General features: G+C 43.6%; 1 protein-coding gene across 1 annotated transcript in view; it reads right to left on the reverse strand.

The window, feature by feature from the left end:
* The window catches only part of TMTC1 (transmembrane O-mannosyltransferase targeting cadherins 1), a 178,159-nt gene that overhangs the window by 132,856 nt on the left and 31,003 nt on the right, over positions 1-14,300 (reverse strand). The gene's annotated exons all lie outside the window — the stretch shown is intronic.

Genomic DNA, 14,300 nt, shown 5'->3' on the forward strand with positions numbered 1-14,300 from the left:
AAGATAAGAGGTTTCCAAACACTTATCTCCTTCAAGAAGCTAGATACACTATTGCTCAGACACAAACACATGCAGCTGCGCATTTCAGGGAACAATTGGCAGTGAAAGGCAAGCTGCCTTTCAAGGAAGTTGGAAGATACCCACTTACACACACTCCTCCCATAAGCATCCAAGGAGATCCAGGGTTCTCCACTGTTCGAAAAATACCACCAAGGATAAAAGTCATCCCAATGTCTAGTACAAATGTTAATGTATACAGCCCAATCTTAACCAAGTTACTTCCCGCACGCTCAGGATTGCATTGTCAGAGGCCAACTTCTGCCTAAACTTCAGAACTCGTAATGTCTGCAGCTCCTGTTCCTTTCCCGCCAATATTATCTATAGCAGCACATCAAAGAAATTCTGAGGCATGATGCTAGCATGCCACTAAAACAAAGCTGTTACTAATTGCTGTATCTCATTATGAAGATGTTCCAACAGCATGCCTTTGATTTATCCTACAGTAATTATTTCTGCCTGCAGCATTATTTCCCATTAGAATGAGGGGGAGGGGGAGGGGGAGGACGAGTTTATACAGCTCTTCACACACTATTTGCAATATGGTCTTTCTACTTATCAATACCGTTCAGTCACTTGGGAGCTTAATTTTTCTTCCCACTCCCAACCCCTGAACTTTGGGCCAATCATCTCCACATACAGGCTATTTTGTTCCATGGGATCAGAAACAATTTACTGAGCCATTCTGATTTCTGCTGAGCAACACCAAAAAGGTTAAACTTTTCAAGGCTGGAACATCAGCAACCCCTGGGGCCACAAATCAGAGGAAATGTGTCCAATTCAAAGCTGCTCCTCAGAACTCTCAGAATCATTTCACCCCATATGCAAGCCAGAGGGGTGCTATAGGTTGAGTGCCAGTTTAGGACTGGGGAGACCAGAGTTCAAATCCCTGAATGAGAGCCAAATTAGACATTCACTGTTTTGTTTTAAGAGCTAGGTCCAGGTTTTCAACCCAACTCAGGTTCCTCATAGATGTGGAAAGAATATTGCACATGGAACAGCAAAAACAGGGAAGTAACACCTCCCCGACGCTGTTTCAGTATGGAAAACAGCAGGGGGAGGAGACACCCCCACCTCATGGCAGCATTCTGAGCCCCAACAAACTGGTTAATCTTTACTAGCCATTCTCCTCCGCTGCTGTGTGGCTGTAGGAAACCCAGAGCCAACTCTTTTAAAAGGCAACCGTCTCGTTTGACTCTTAGATATGAAACTTGCCAGGTGACCTGGGGCCAGTCAGTCACTCTCTCCCAGACTAACCTACCTCACTAAGATGTTGTGAGGCTAAAAGTGAAAGTGAACCACATACTCTGCCCCAAACTCTTAGCAGAAGGAGAAACATGTTAAAATGTAAAGGACAGATAAACAGATAGGGATATCTAATGCAGCATTCTGGCAAAAGCCACATTACCCCCTGACAGCATAATACACAGTGTAATTCAAAGAACACTATCCTAGGACTAAGCCTCATTGGATAGACCCACGTAGGATTCTAAGGAGATATACTTAGGATTGCTTGCACAACCAATCCTCCCAGCAGTGAAAAAGTTCGCCCCAGTTCAGCAAAGTGGCTGGTAAGAGGCTCTCACAGCATGACGGATACCTGGAGGGTGGACATACTGAACACCATGTTTTGTTTATTGAGTCATTTTCTTCCTGAGATTCAAGGAGCTCCAGACAGTATACATCTGCCTCGTCCATTTCAACCTCCTAGCAACCCAGTGAGTAAGCTGGGCTAAGAGAAAGTGACTGGCCCAAAGTTACTCAGCAAACTTCATGATGCAGTAAGGGTTTATACCTGGATCTTCCAGATCCTAGATCAACCCTGTAACTAGTATACCAAGCTAGCTCCCTACTATACTGGGTTGTACGCAATGACTCTGCTTCACTGATGGCAGAACTTTCCTAGGGAGAAACGATCTTCATACCAGCATAAGTAGCTCTCTGCCACCATAAGGAAAGGTAGAAAGCTCCACCATCGGTGAAACAGAGTAGCCGTATACAATGCACCGAATGCAGAAATATGGTGCTCTAAGGGATGTATCTCAGACTGCTTAATGCTAAGGACAAATGACAACCATCACTATGAAGCCCTCCCAACAGCATCCATCTGGCTGCTTTGAAGACAGAATGCTGGACTACTGTAACCTTTGGCCCAATTCAGCTAGTTCTATCCCTTGGCCACTGTTAACCTCACACAACACATGGACGTCCAGTCTCCTTTCTATTATTCTGTGTTTTAGTAAATGGTCTCTCTGTGCGTTTAAGAGTATTTCCATAAAGAGTGAAAAGGGCCATGCACAAATTCCTACACTCATTCTGTCAACAAAAAAAAAGTAAAAAGTTCACTACGTGAAAGACTCCAGAAATCCAATTACAACTCTCCCAGAAATGCCAAACACATTTTCAGCTATGATTAAAGCAACAACATCCTATATTCTGGCTTCATCTTGGCGAAAGAAAAGGATTATTACAGTATTTACCATGCTGATGAATATCGTCAGAGAGTAGTGGTAGCATTAAAAGACTATTGGGGAATGATCTTATTTACGGATCAGAGAGCTTACAACTATCGCCCAGGCACTAAGAAATTCTGTCGTCTTATTCACACTTCATAATTAACTGGCCTACCCAAAGGAGCCAATATGCTATAGCACTGAACTTTCTCTTTATCATTAGGAATGTCATGGAAGCTTCTTATTAGATTCTGACATTTCCAGTCACCAATCAAGTAACACTTCATAGGCATTAAAATGACAAGCATCTTGATTCCTCTGAAGGAAAAAAGTTAGTTCAAAGGCTGTCTTGGTCTATTTTAAGAACTGAATAATTCAGGCACAATCCAGGCAAAATTCAGTTGCTGCTATAACCCACTGATTTCAACTGAATTCAGTTGCAACTAATCTGTGGTGGACTGGGCCCTTTATGTGACCTTTCAGTATTTATAAACTTAAGAATACTTTTCAAGCACAATTGTCACTAACGACCTAATGCTGTACATAAGGAACCGCATATATATAGCTAACCTCTTCTTCAGCAGCACAAAATTTGGACATATATTCAAAACTCACAGTTACCAATCAAGTCAATCTCTTGAAGGTGGATTAGAAGCTTTTTGCTTTCAAACTTTCAGAGCTTTAGTCAAAAGGAGTAAACAAAAATTTTCCTCACCAGGGATTTTTAAACTCTCCCTTCTCCTCGGGCAACCCACTGAGTTCCACCACCTCTTTTCCCAGAAAAAAAGCCCTGATGATTAGTATACATAACCATTACTTATTACTCATAATAATCTCTCTCTCTCTCTCTCTCTCTCTATATATATATATATGGTTCGTAAGGAATGGTTTTGTATACCCTTCCAATGTGGTGTTATCAGCTGGTCAGAATGCCTCAAGAAACTCCGACAACACTAAGCTGCCAATTTGAGTGGCACTCTAGGCTTTCGGCTGAGACTTGTGAGATGTAGGGCCAACTTATGTAGGGCCTGAGACTTGTGAAATGTAGGGCCGCAGGGCTCAGTTTTGGGACCAGTACTTTTCAATATTTTATCAATGATCTGGATGAAGGAGTGGAAGGGCTGCTCATTAAATTTGATGATGATACCAAATTGGGAGGAGTAGCAAACACCCAAGAAGAAAGAATTAAAATTCAACAAGACCTGAATACTCTGGAGAAGTGGGCAGCTGTGAATAGGAAGCAATTCAACAAAAACAAATGCACAGTATTACATCTGGGCCACAAAAATGGGAAGCACAAATACTGGATGGGGGATACACTTCTGGACAGCAGTATATGTGAAAGGGATCTTGGGGTAAGAGTGGACTGTAAACTAAATATGAGCAGTCAGTGTGATGCGGTGGCAAAAAAGGCTAATTCAATCTTGGGTTGTATCAAAGGGGCCATAGCATCGAAATCGCAGGAGGTCATAGCCTCTCTATACACTGCCTTGGTCAGGCCACACCTGGAGTATTGTGTGCAGTTCTGGAGGCCTCACTTCAAAAAGGATGTGGACAAAATCAAGAGGGTGCAGAGGAGAGAGACGAGAATGATCAGGGGTCTGGAGACTGAGCCCTACGAGGAAAGGCCGAGGGCCTTGGGAATGTTTAGTTTGGAGAAGAGGAGGTTGAGGGGGGACATGATTGCTCTCTCTAAATATTTGAAAGGCTGTCATTTGGAGGAGCGCAAGAAGCTTTTCCAGTTGGCAGCAGAGGGTAGGACGCAAAGCAATGGGCTTAAATTACATGCACAAAAGTACCGACTGGATATTAGGAAAAACTTTTTCACGGTCAGAGTAGTTCAAAAGTGGAATCAGCTGCCTAGGGAGGTGGTGAGCTCCCCCTCACTGGCAGTTTTCAAGAAGAGGCTGGATGAATACTTGTCAGAGATGCTTTAGGCTGATCCTGCACTGGGCAGGGGGTTGGACTAGATGGTCTGTATGGCCCCTTCCAACTCTATGATTCTAAGTCAAGAAAGCAATAGCATAATGTTCCTTGAGAGTAAATTAGAAGATGTCTACAAAAGAGTATCAGCTGACAGCCAGCTTGGTATAGTGGTTAGACCTGGAAGAACTTGGTTTAAATCTCTACTCTGCCTCAGAAGTTTGCTGGGTGATCATGAGGGAGTCACACACACTCAGCCCAGCCTACCTCACAGGGTTACTGTGAAGGTAAAATGGAAAGGGGAGAATGTTGCAAATCACTTTGGATCCCCACTGGGGGGGAAATGGGCTATAAATGAAATTAAAAAATTAAAAACATCAATTTCAAACCTCTCTAACAGCGCAATCTCACGCTGCCCAGTTCCTGCTTATTGCAGACAAATTCCCAACAATTTATGCCTCTGTCCACCAACCACCAACTGATCAGTGGGAGGAGGCAGACCGGAGAAATAAGCATACACTCAATCACTTTCCTGGCCAATGACATCACTTCCAGCATGACCTGGAAGTGATGGTGACACGCCAGGGCCGATCTTTTAACACTCAGCTCAAAATATAGCATTTTCCATGCATGAACCAGTAAGTACCCCCTACCCTCCACTGATTCCCAGGGGCACCTGGCAACCCTAGTGCAATCCCAAGCAGTGTTACCGCGCATAACACTGCAAGCATAGGATAAGAATTGGATGACCACTGGTAGTCAGCCCACTGAAGAAAATACAGCAGCCTATTTTATTTCAACAACCTCCAGCTACGCATCAATTAATTTAGTGCTATTAGTTTCTCAATTTAAATAAATGCTTTACATTTTATGCATCTGTGTTTTACTTACAATTACACTGCATCATGGGGCTTGTAGTTTAAGGGCTGTATAACACTAGGTATTCAGAGATTTTTTGTGTGTCAAAGAGTTATAACATGAGAATACAAATTGGTGAGAAACGGTTACCAAGAGAATACAAATATTATGACTCTCAATCATATTCACGGAAAGCATGATGCATTTCAGAATACTCCGCATAATTTTTAGACATGGCAACTCTACAATATTCAAATCAAATTCAGGGACAGGAAGGGGCCCCTGAACGCTGGCAGCAAGTGTAGGTTTATTGCAAACCCGCCCCCGCCCCCGCATACGGATTTTTAATCCTAACGTAAGTGTTAAATAACCAATAAAAGAGAATTTTTGAAAAGCATTCATGAAACAGTACATTTTTCACGGCATTAGGTGATGTGATACACTTGTTCCACAGCAATTCCCAAAGTTTTCCACATCATCTGATTCCAACCATCTGCCTGAATGTCACAGTTGACGTGATTAGCATCTCTGCTTTCTGCAAGATTTAAATCATCCCACGGAAGCCTAAAACCACATCTGGTAGGTAGGCTGCTACCAGTGTCCCACAGCTATCAGAGCAGCAAGTGAAGAATGAGGGAAACAGAATTAGTAAGGAATCAGCAGACTAATCCCCAATCTGGGACAAGATACCTCTTATATTCTATTCTGGAAATAAAACAGGCCAAGTTCTGTGCAAGATTTCAGTTTGAACCATAAAGGCCTTCGTACTGAGATGAGCAAAGAATTTAAGCAGTCCAGATTATGAGGGAGAGTGTAAAATCAGCATACAGAATGCCATCATTCTCAATGGCCTGCCAAATAATAACAACAACATTCAATTTATATACCACCCTTCAGGACAACTTAATGCCCACTCAGAGCAGTTTACAATGTATGTCATTATTATCCCCACAACAAAACACCCTGTGAGGTGAGTGAGGCTGAGAGAGCTCTGAGAGAGCTGTGACTGCCACAAGGTCACCCAGCTGACTTCAAGTGGAGGAGTGGGGAATCAAACCCGGTTCTCCAGATTAGAGTCCCGCGCTCTTAACCACTACACCAAACTGGATGTCAACACAGGATCAATGGAGAATTTCCTCTGGTTTGACACCTGTTAACTTTCTTTGCAACCCACCCCACTTCCTTGGGGATCTGGATTCAGGGGGCAAGACTGGCCACATACTACTCCATATGTGCATGTGCAGCGGATCCAGAAATCAAGTAATGTCTAGGGTAATGCTTCCAAAGAGGGCTATCATCGAGGCATACACCAGAGAAAAATTTCATCAGAACTGGTTGCACATGAAGATTTTTTACAGAATAGCCGGGAGCTGATTATAAGCAGTATGAGAACCGTTACATGGATGTTTTTTAAGAAGTGAAAAGGACAAACAGGCCAACACCAAATACGCAGAATGGTTCTTCTCAAATTGAGCATACGTTAGTTCTCAGTAAGGCAATACATTCAGAATGTGTGTGTCGAACATTCTGGAACCTTCCTTGTTCAGAACGCTGCATTTCAACAGAAATTAGAAACATGCTTATTCTTGAAAGATCATGAAATTCTTTGTAGCTCAGTCTATGGTATGCGAACACTTGCTGCTGTTTGTTACCTTTCTTATTATATTATTTTCACCTCAGTTTAGCGATGGCTGCATTATAATTATTTATTTCATTTCTATCCAACCTTTCTTCCATCATTGAACTCCACAGGACTGAACCATACCAAACCTATCCTTCATGAATTCATTATTCTAAACTTTATCATGGTGTCCTGGGGTCATTAACTTCAATTTTTTGTGTAAGTTGAAGAGGTATCACCTTTTAAACCTTAAGTACACTGCGTATGTATTTCAGTTGCATGTTTCCCTCAACATAAAAACAGAGGCAGCAATCCAACTTAAGTTACACACTTGCAAATCTCATCGATTTCAATGTAGAAGTAAACATGCACTTAGCTCTCTCTGACCAAAATCGATAGTAATTACAAAGGTTTCACTCTGGCTAGATAATACCTAAGCAGGATAAATTTTTGCTCATTCATTCTCCATGCTACCAGGGCTTTTTTTCAGCAGGAACGTGGGGGAACGGAGTTCCGGAACCTCTTGAAAATGGTCACATGGCTGGTGGCCCCGCCCCCTGATCTCCAGACAGAGGGGAGTTGAGATTGCCCTCCTTAAACTCCCCTCTGTCTGGAGATCAGGGGGCGGGGCCACCAGCCATGTGTCCATTTTCTCCAAGGGCCACCCACTGAGTTCCCCCTCCTCTTTTCCCAGAAAAAAAGCCCTGCTCAACTATACCTTCCAAGGAGATTTTAAATACCTTTTTCTTTTGCAAATGTAGTTGCCAGGATTGTTTTTATTAATAAAGAGAACCATGTGTGTGAGCAAGAAGATTTAATACATTCTGCCTCCTCTTGTTTTCTCGCTGGAAAAGCCACCCGTAAGCAGCTTGTATCCCACTGGGGACAACTTAGAATGTACCCACATGGCCTCCAAGAAGAAAACAGAAGAGAAGGGGTTAAAGTTTCTCTACCACCCCATACCATTCTCCCCCTTGATAAAGCCATTCTGGCAATCGAGGAAATCATCGACGTCCTCAAGCCTTCAGGTTGCTGCTCTTCTACCTTGAAAAACGCCCACAGTCTGAAACATTCCTTCATAGATGAGATATTGCATCTCATGGATAATTTTAGTTACCTTTTCCTCTAATATTACCTTTCCCCCTAATCTGTCTATAGCATACCTTTGGAATTGCACAGAATTTAAATGTGGGTGGCCTATACATTTATGCAACGGCTTTATAATAACTGCTAATCAGTTCCGTGCCAGTTACCATCCTACTATGCGTCTTCGTCATGTTTTCACGAGTCACTTCCTCTCCCACAAATATCCACATTTGTTTCTGCACCTCAAAACCATTTTGAGACCAGCACTTTCCTAACACTCAGAGTGTGGAAATTGCTTCATAAAGAAATACAAACTCTGAGAACACTAATACAGAATGAACAGCTGGGGAAGAGAGACTGAAGCAGGAGGGCATCAAAGGTGATCAGGAGATAACTAAAAGGGGGGAGGGGTTAAGGGAGATTGCAAAGAGCAAGAACTGGGGCAGGAACAATGCGTTCGATGGGTGCTCTTTTACACAGGTAACACTGCTAATTCTTTTTTATTCTGGATGCCATTCAAAATTGGAACATTTGGGGCTAGGAAAGTCTATCTTGTTTAGGTGCCATCACCAATTTTTTAAGAGCCAAGATCAAATATAACCACTAGGCATTTATATAGTTGAAACTATTTTCTAAATTCCAGCCCTATATAAATGTTTCTAGAACTAGATTTCTGATTCCCACCCAACCAATCAACTAAAAATCTGCTTTTTTTTTACAGTTGCATATAAATTACATGTATATACTGCCAAAAATCTCTTTATGCCTTTTTGACTTCTTGAAAGAAGTATGGAATAATTATACTATTAGAGAGAAAATAGTCATTTCTAAGGAAAAGCCATATAAAAAATTGGGGGGGGGGTCACACCATCAATTCGAACAGGTCCCTTCCTCACAAACTATAACTCATAAGCTATCCTTGCTCTAATATTTGTATTTGCTCTAAATTATAATGGGAGGAGATTCAAATCACTTTTTAAAAATTTCCTGTACAGAAGTTGTAAAGATTCCTATACCAAAGTTCTGTGATATCCTATTAGAGCCAGGAATGCAGGGGAGGGGGTGGAGAGGGAGAGAACACCAGCTTACAGGAACCCCATAAGGTCTCTAAGGCAACAAATGAACAGAGGTAGTTTGCCATAGCCTGCCACTGTGTAGTGACCTTGGACTTCATTGGTAGGGTTCCCAGGTGTCTGTCGGTGACAGGCAAACTCCCATGTGTTTGCTCTGTTGCCCAACAATCCAAAATCAATTGGCAGGAGATGGCAAGCCTCCTAGAGGTTGCCCACCACTGGCAGGCACCCTGGGAATACGCACGGTGCAATGACATCACTTCCTGGAGTAACATCGCACCAGACGCAGGCATGCTTCCATGCTTCGCTTGGGTCAATTCTGGCCCCAAATGGGCAAAATTTAGCCTCACACAAAGCATGGGAGTTTGCCCGTGGCTGGCGTGATGACATCAGAAGTGTCATCACGCATGTGTCAGGAGCTCACACATGAGGAAGACCATGCCAGAGGAACAAGGTAAGTGCCAGTCCCCCACCACCAGGAGGTATAGAGACCTGGCAACCCTATTCCTTGGTGGCTTCCCATCCAAGTGCTAACCATAAATGGCCCTGCTTAGCTTCCCAGGTCTGATGAAACTAGGCTAGTCAGGGCTATTCAGGCTGCTACTAGGACTAGACATGAGCACAAATCAAAACATGAATTAAATTTTGTGACGAATCAGGCCAATATGTGTATTGCGAAAACGCATTTCATGGGGCCACATTTTTCATGAAATTCACGAGTTTTGGGGCCGATTTGTTTGATTTGTGAATGCTTCACGGTGCCAGACAGACTGGCGCCACCCACTGATTCCCTAGGCAACCTAGTCCCGGAATATCTGCAAACCTTTTGTTCCCATGGAAACCCCAATCTTAGCCCACCTAACCTTGATAGGCAGCTCTCCTTGCCAACCTGATAGCTCCCATTCTGTTCTATGAGAGCAATGAGCAGGGGGGAGATGGGCCTTCTGTGGCCATGGGAACACCAATCTCATCCCTCCACACCCTGTTAGGCAGGTCTGTCTGCCAACCAGAGAGCTCCTGTTCTGCTCTATGTGAGCGTTTCTTATATAAGGTACAACTCTGTGCCTCCTGCTTTCAGTTCCAGTAGACAGAGGGAGAGGGAAGAGCTGTTGCTGGGATTTGGAGCGAGACAGAGTGGATTTGGGAGCTTTGGGCTGGATTTGTCGCTGCTTCAAAAGAGACTGAAAAGCCTCTTTCTTATTTTCTGCTCTTGTTCTTGCTAGGAAGGTTGTTGAATGAGGGTGCCTTTTTTTCTCAACTTTTTCTCAAACTTGCGTCAAGTTTGGCATCTCTGGGTATGAAGGACCCAGGATCTGATGAATCACGAACCTAAAGAATCATTTCGCAAAACGGGACAATTTCGTGAAAGTCCATGGTACATGACGAACCACAAAACTCAAGAGTTCGTTTTTTCCCTGTTTCGTGCCCATCTCTAACTAGGACCTCTTTACATGTCATAATGTTATACAAAGCCCTTAAATTTATTGAGCAACAATGTAAGGACTTTGTAATAGACAATCAACAGGAGTTTTGTGTCTCCCAGACTCATGCATGCCTTTCTAAGCTCAGACTCTCCCATGGACTGGCTTCATTTGCTAAATCATGTTACTTGGAAGGCTGCATACAAGTTTTATAATGGAGCCAAAAGCAGTACCCCGGGGTTAAGGAGGAGAAAACAGCATGAATGGAAAAAACTGCAATTGCTTTTCCACAAATGCCCCCGGTTACAAGGAGAAAAGGGCTCACGTGAGTCTGGGAGATACGTAAGTTCCACTGAAGACTGATGCAAAGTCCTTGTGTCATTGCTCAACATGAGGACTTTGTATTGTGTAAAGGATGTGGCAAGGATTCTGGTCATGTAACTAGAAGTGACATCATGCTCTGTCATGACTTTCTAGCAATCCCCCCCAAACTCTTATGGTAAAACCATAGAATTTGGGGGGGATTGCTGAAGTGTTTCATCAATGTATTGTCGAAGGCTTTCACGGCCGGAGAACGATGGTTGTTGGGGGTTTTCCGGGCTGTATTGCCGTGGTCTTGGCATTGTAGTTCCTGACGTTTCGCCAGCAGCTGTGGCTGGCATCTTCAGAGGTGTAGCACCTTTTGGTGCTACACCTCTGAAGATGCCAGCCACAGCTGCTGGCGAAACGTCAGGAACTACAATGCCAAGACCACGGCAATACAGCCCGGAAAACCCCCAACAACCATGTTTCATCAATGTTGTGACCTCACTTCCAGCCATAACTTCCAGTTATGTGGATGTTGCCACGATCTCACGTTTCCCTTCATTTCTTCTGCTGCTGCAACCAGGCAGCTACAAGGGACTAGAAGTTTGGGGTGGGAGGTCTCTCACTACAGCAGGAGACCTGTTTTCCCTAGTAAAAAAGCCTCAACTATACTCAAAGGGATTAATTAGGCTGAAAAATTATTTTAAGTAGCATGTGTGAATTCCCACAGTTGGGGCATACAGGCGAAAAAAAGAACGGCAGTTTTCCATGCTTGTGGTGAGTTTCAGAATCAACCAATAGCTCTGTGAGAATGCTGATTTAGTGTCACATTCCAACCTTTAAAGTGTCACAAATGATTTCAGTCTTACATTCTCTGTCCCTCTGTGCCCCTGAGAAACACCCTACTAGCTTCTCTCTACAAATTATGAGCAGAGATGCCAAACATAAAAAATGGGTGGATCTTAAAGTTTAATGACCGAAAAAGTGTGCCACAGCACGTTCACTTCTCTCTTTTTTGTTACTTTGTTGATACTGGAAAAAACTAACTGGGAAACTAGCATTAGAATGCCTTACATGTGTGTTGGCCCTAGCACAAAAACTCCATTGTAAACATACTGATCCCACTGACTTCAGCAACAGACATCCAATGCACACAACCTAATTATAAATGCACAAAATAACTAAAAAAATAGGGATAGCCCACCAATATTTAATTTCTTGGCCAAAGCTTGCAAGACTCTGTGCAACATATCCTATTATGCAATACACTAGTTATGCTAAAAACACAATACTCACTCCCTGCTATAAATCTGCCTGATCATAAGGAAAGAATTAAATATTGTTAAAGAACACCAGAAGTTTACAAGAGAAATTTCCTGTTCCATGGGGTTTGTGTGTGTAATTATTCTGACCAAACTAAATAATAATCTAGAAAATGCTCAAGCACATCCTGCCTCGTGATACAGCCGTCTCTTAACAGCAAAGGAAGAGAAACACAGCATGCGGCTCTATTATTCAGAGCATTGATACACACATGGGGTGGGTGGGTGTTGTTTTAAAAAGTGCCAGTACTCACATATAAAGTTGCACTGATTTCTACCAATTCCCACGCCTGCCCTCATGGTGGGGAATTGTTTACATGGTAAGTCAGAATAATGTTCAGATGTCCAAACTGAAAATGTCTTTAAAAACTGTTTATTTGCTCTTTCCAGATTACAAGAAATATGTGTGTGTGCACACACACACACACACAGGGCTTTTTTATATATATATAGACATGGTGGGTGGGGGGCTGATGAAATAACAGATGGCCTTCTACTTATATTTTAACTCTATTTGCAAGGCTGCTTGTATGGACCAATTTGCTAAGAACAACAACAACGAAATCTCCTTTATCACAAACAGACACTTTGCCAATTCTCAGTACTTTTCTACACTGTACATGCTACTCTCACACTGGAAATTCATTCCATGGTGCGTGGATAAATGCACAGCAAGACACACCACTGTGCCTAAGATCTGTATCAGTGCTCAAATATTTATTTACAATCCACCTCTCTCTCCAGTTGGAACCCTATGTGGCTTACATTGTTCTCCTTTCCTTTGTTTTATCCACACAACAAACCTGTGAGGCAGGTTAGGCTGAGAGTATGTGACTGGTCCAAGGTCCCCCAGCAAGTTCCATGACAGAGTGGGGATTCGAACCTGGGTCTCCCAGATCCTAGTCCTAGAGACTGCTGAATTGGAACTGATAACGAAGCTCAAGACAATGCATCCACCGGAACTGAATCAAGATCTAGGCTGTCTGTCTCATTACGAGTGCTGATTTCTCTGAATATCCTCTGCATATCCCAGCCAATCCAATCACCCCTGCTATTGTCATTCACCAGCTACTGTCATTCAGCATCTGAAATCACTTCACTTTTAAAGATATAAGGACAGATAGCTGTACCTGAAGAAGTGTGCTATGACTCACAAAAGCTCACCTATCACAAATGTTGTTAGTCTTATAGGTGTTACTGGACTCTTGCTCTTTTCCACTGCTATAGACAAACTAACACAGCTACCGATCTTGATTTAGATCTTAGTCTGACACTGAGGGGTTTTTTTTCAGGGGGAAGAGGTGGGGGAATTCTCACCCAGGGCAACTCCTGGGAGGAGGAGGTACCCCTGTTACTACATGCACGTGCATGCAGCACACACACACTCCTGGGACTGTGCGATGACATCACTTCCTGGAATCACGCATCCGTGGCTGCCCCGGGAACACTCCTGTGCTCCATGGATGCCCCAATTCAGTCCAGATCAGGCTGAATTTGGCCTGGATCAGGCCTCAATAAGCCCAGAATGGGCAACTGCGGCTCGGGGGAGCACCACCCCGTTCGGCAGCAGCCTGATCCTGGCCATTTAGGGTCAAAATGGACCCAAAACAGCCTAGAAGAGGCTGCTGCCACATGGGAGAGCACTACCCAGCCTGGCAGCGGCTTGATCCTGGCCATTTTGGGCCCGATCCTGGCTGTTTTGGGCTCAAAACAGCCATTTGGGACCCATTTTGGCCCAATTCGGGCCCAAAACAGCCAGGATCAGGCCCGCTGCCGGGCAGGAGAGTGCCTCACCCAGCAGCGATTTCAGCAATTTCAGGCCGATTTGGTCCTGATCCTGGCTGTTTCAGGCCCGATCCTGGCTGTTTCAGCATTCTGGCAGGGAAAAAGCCCTGCTGTCACTCTAATCTCACCACACTGGTTTCCCTTGGCATTAAGCTCTGCTAACACCGTAGGGCTTACAAGACTTGAAAGGAGATAGAGGCAGGGTATAACCCTCTCAAAGCACATCCTATTAACCATAATTAAAGGCAATCATTCTCCCCATCTGCAATGTTCAGGCACCCTGCATGCATGATGGTGCATAAAGGAGGTTTTATTCACCATGTAAAATTTCTGATTCAAACTCTACAAAGTATTCAAGTTGTTTCTGGGGTTTCCATCATGTATAACAATCAGGC

The sequence above is a fragment of the Eublepharis macularius genome, chromosome 9 (assembly GCF_028583425.1).
Source record: "Eublepharis macularius isolate TG4126 chromosome 9, MPM_Emac_v1.0, whole genome shotgun sequence".
NCBI classification, from domain to species: domain Eukaryota; kingdom Metazoa; phylum Chordata; class Lepidosauria; order Squamata; family Eublepharidae; genus Eublepharis; species Eublepharis macularius.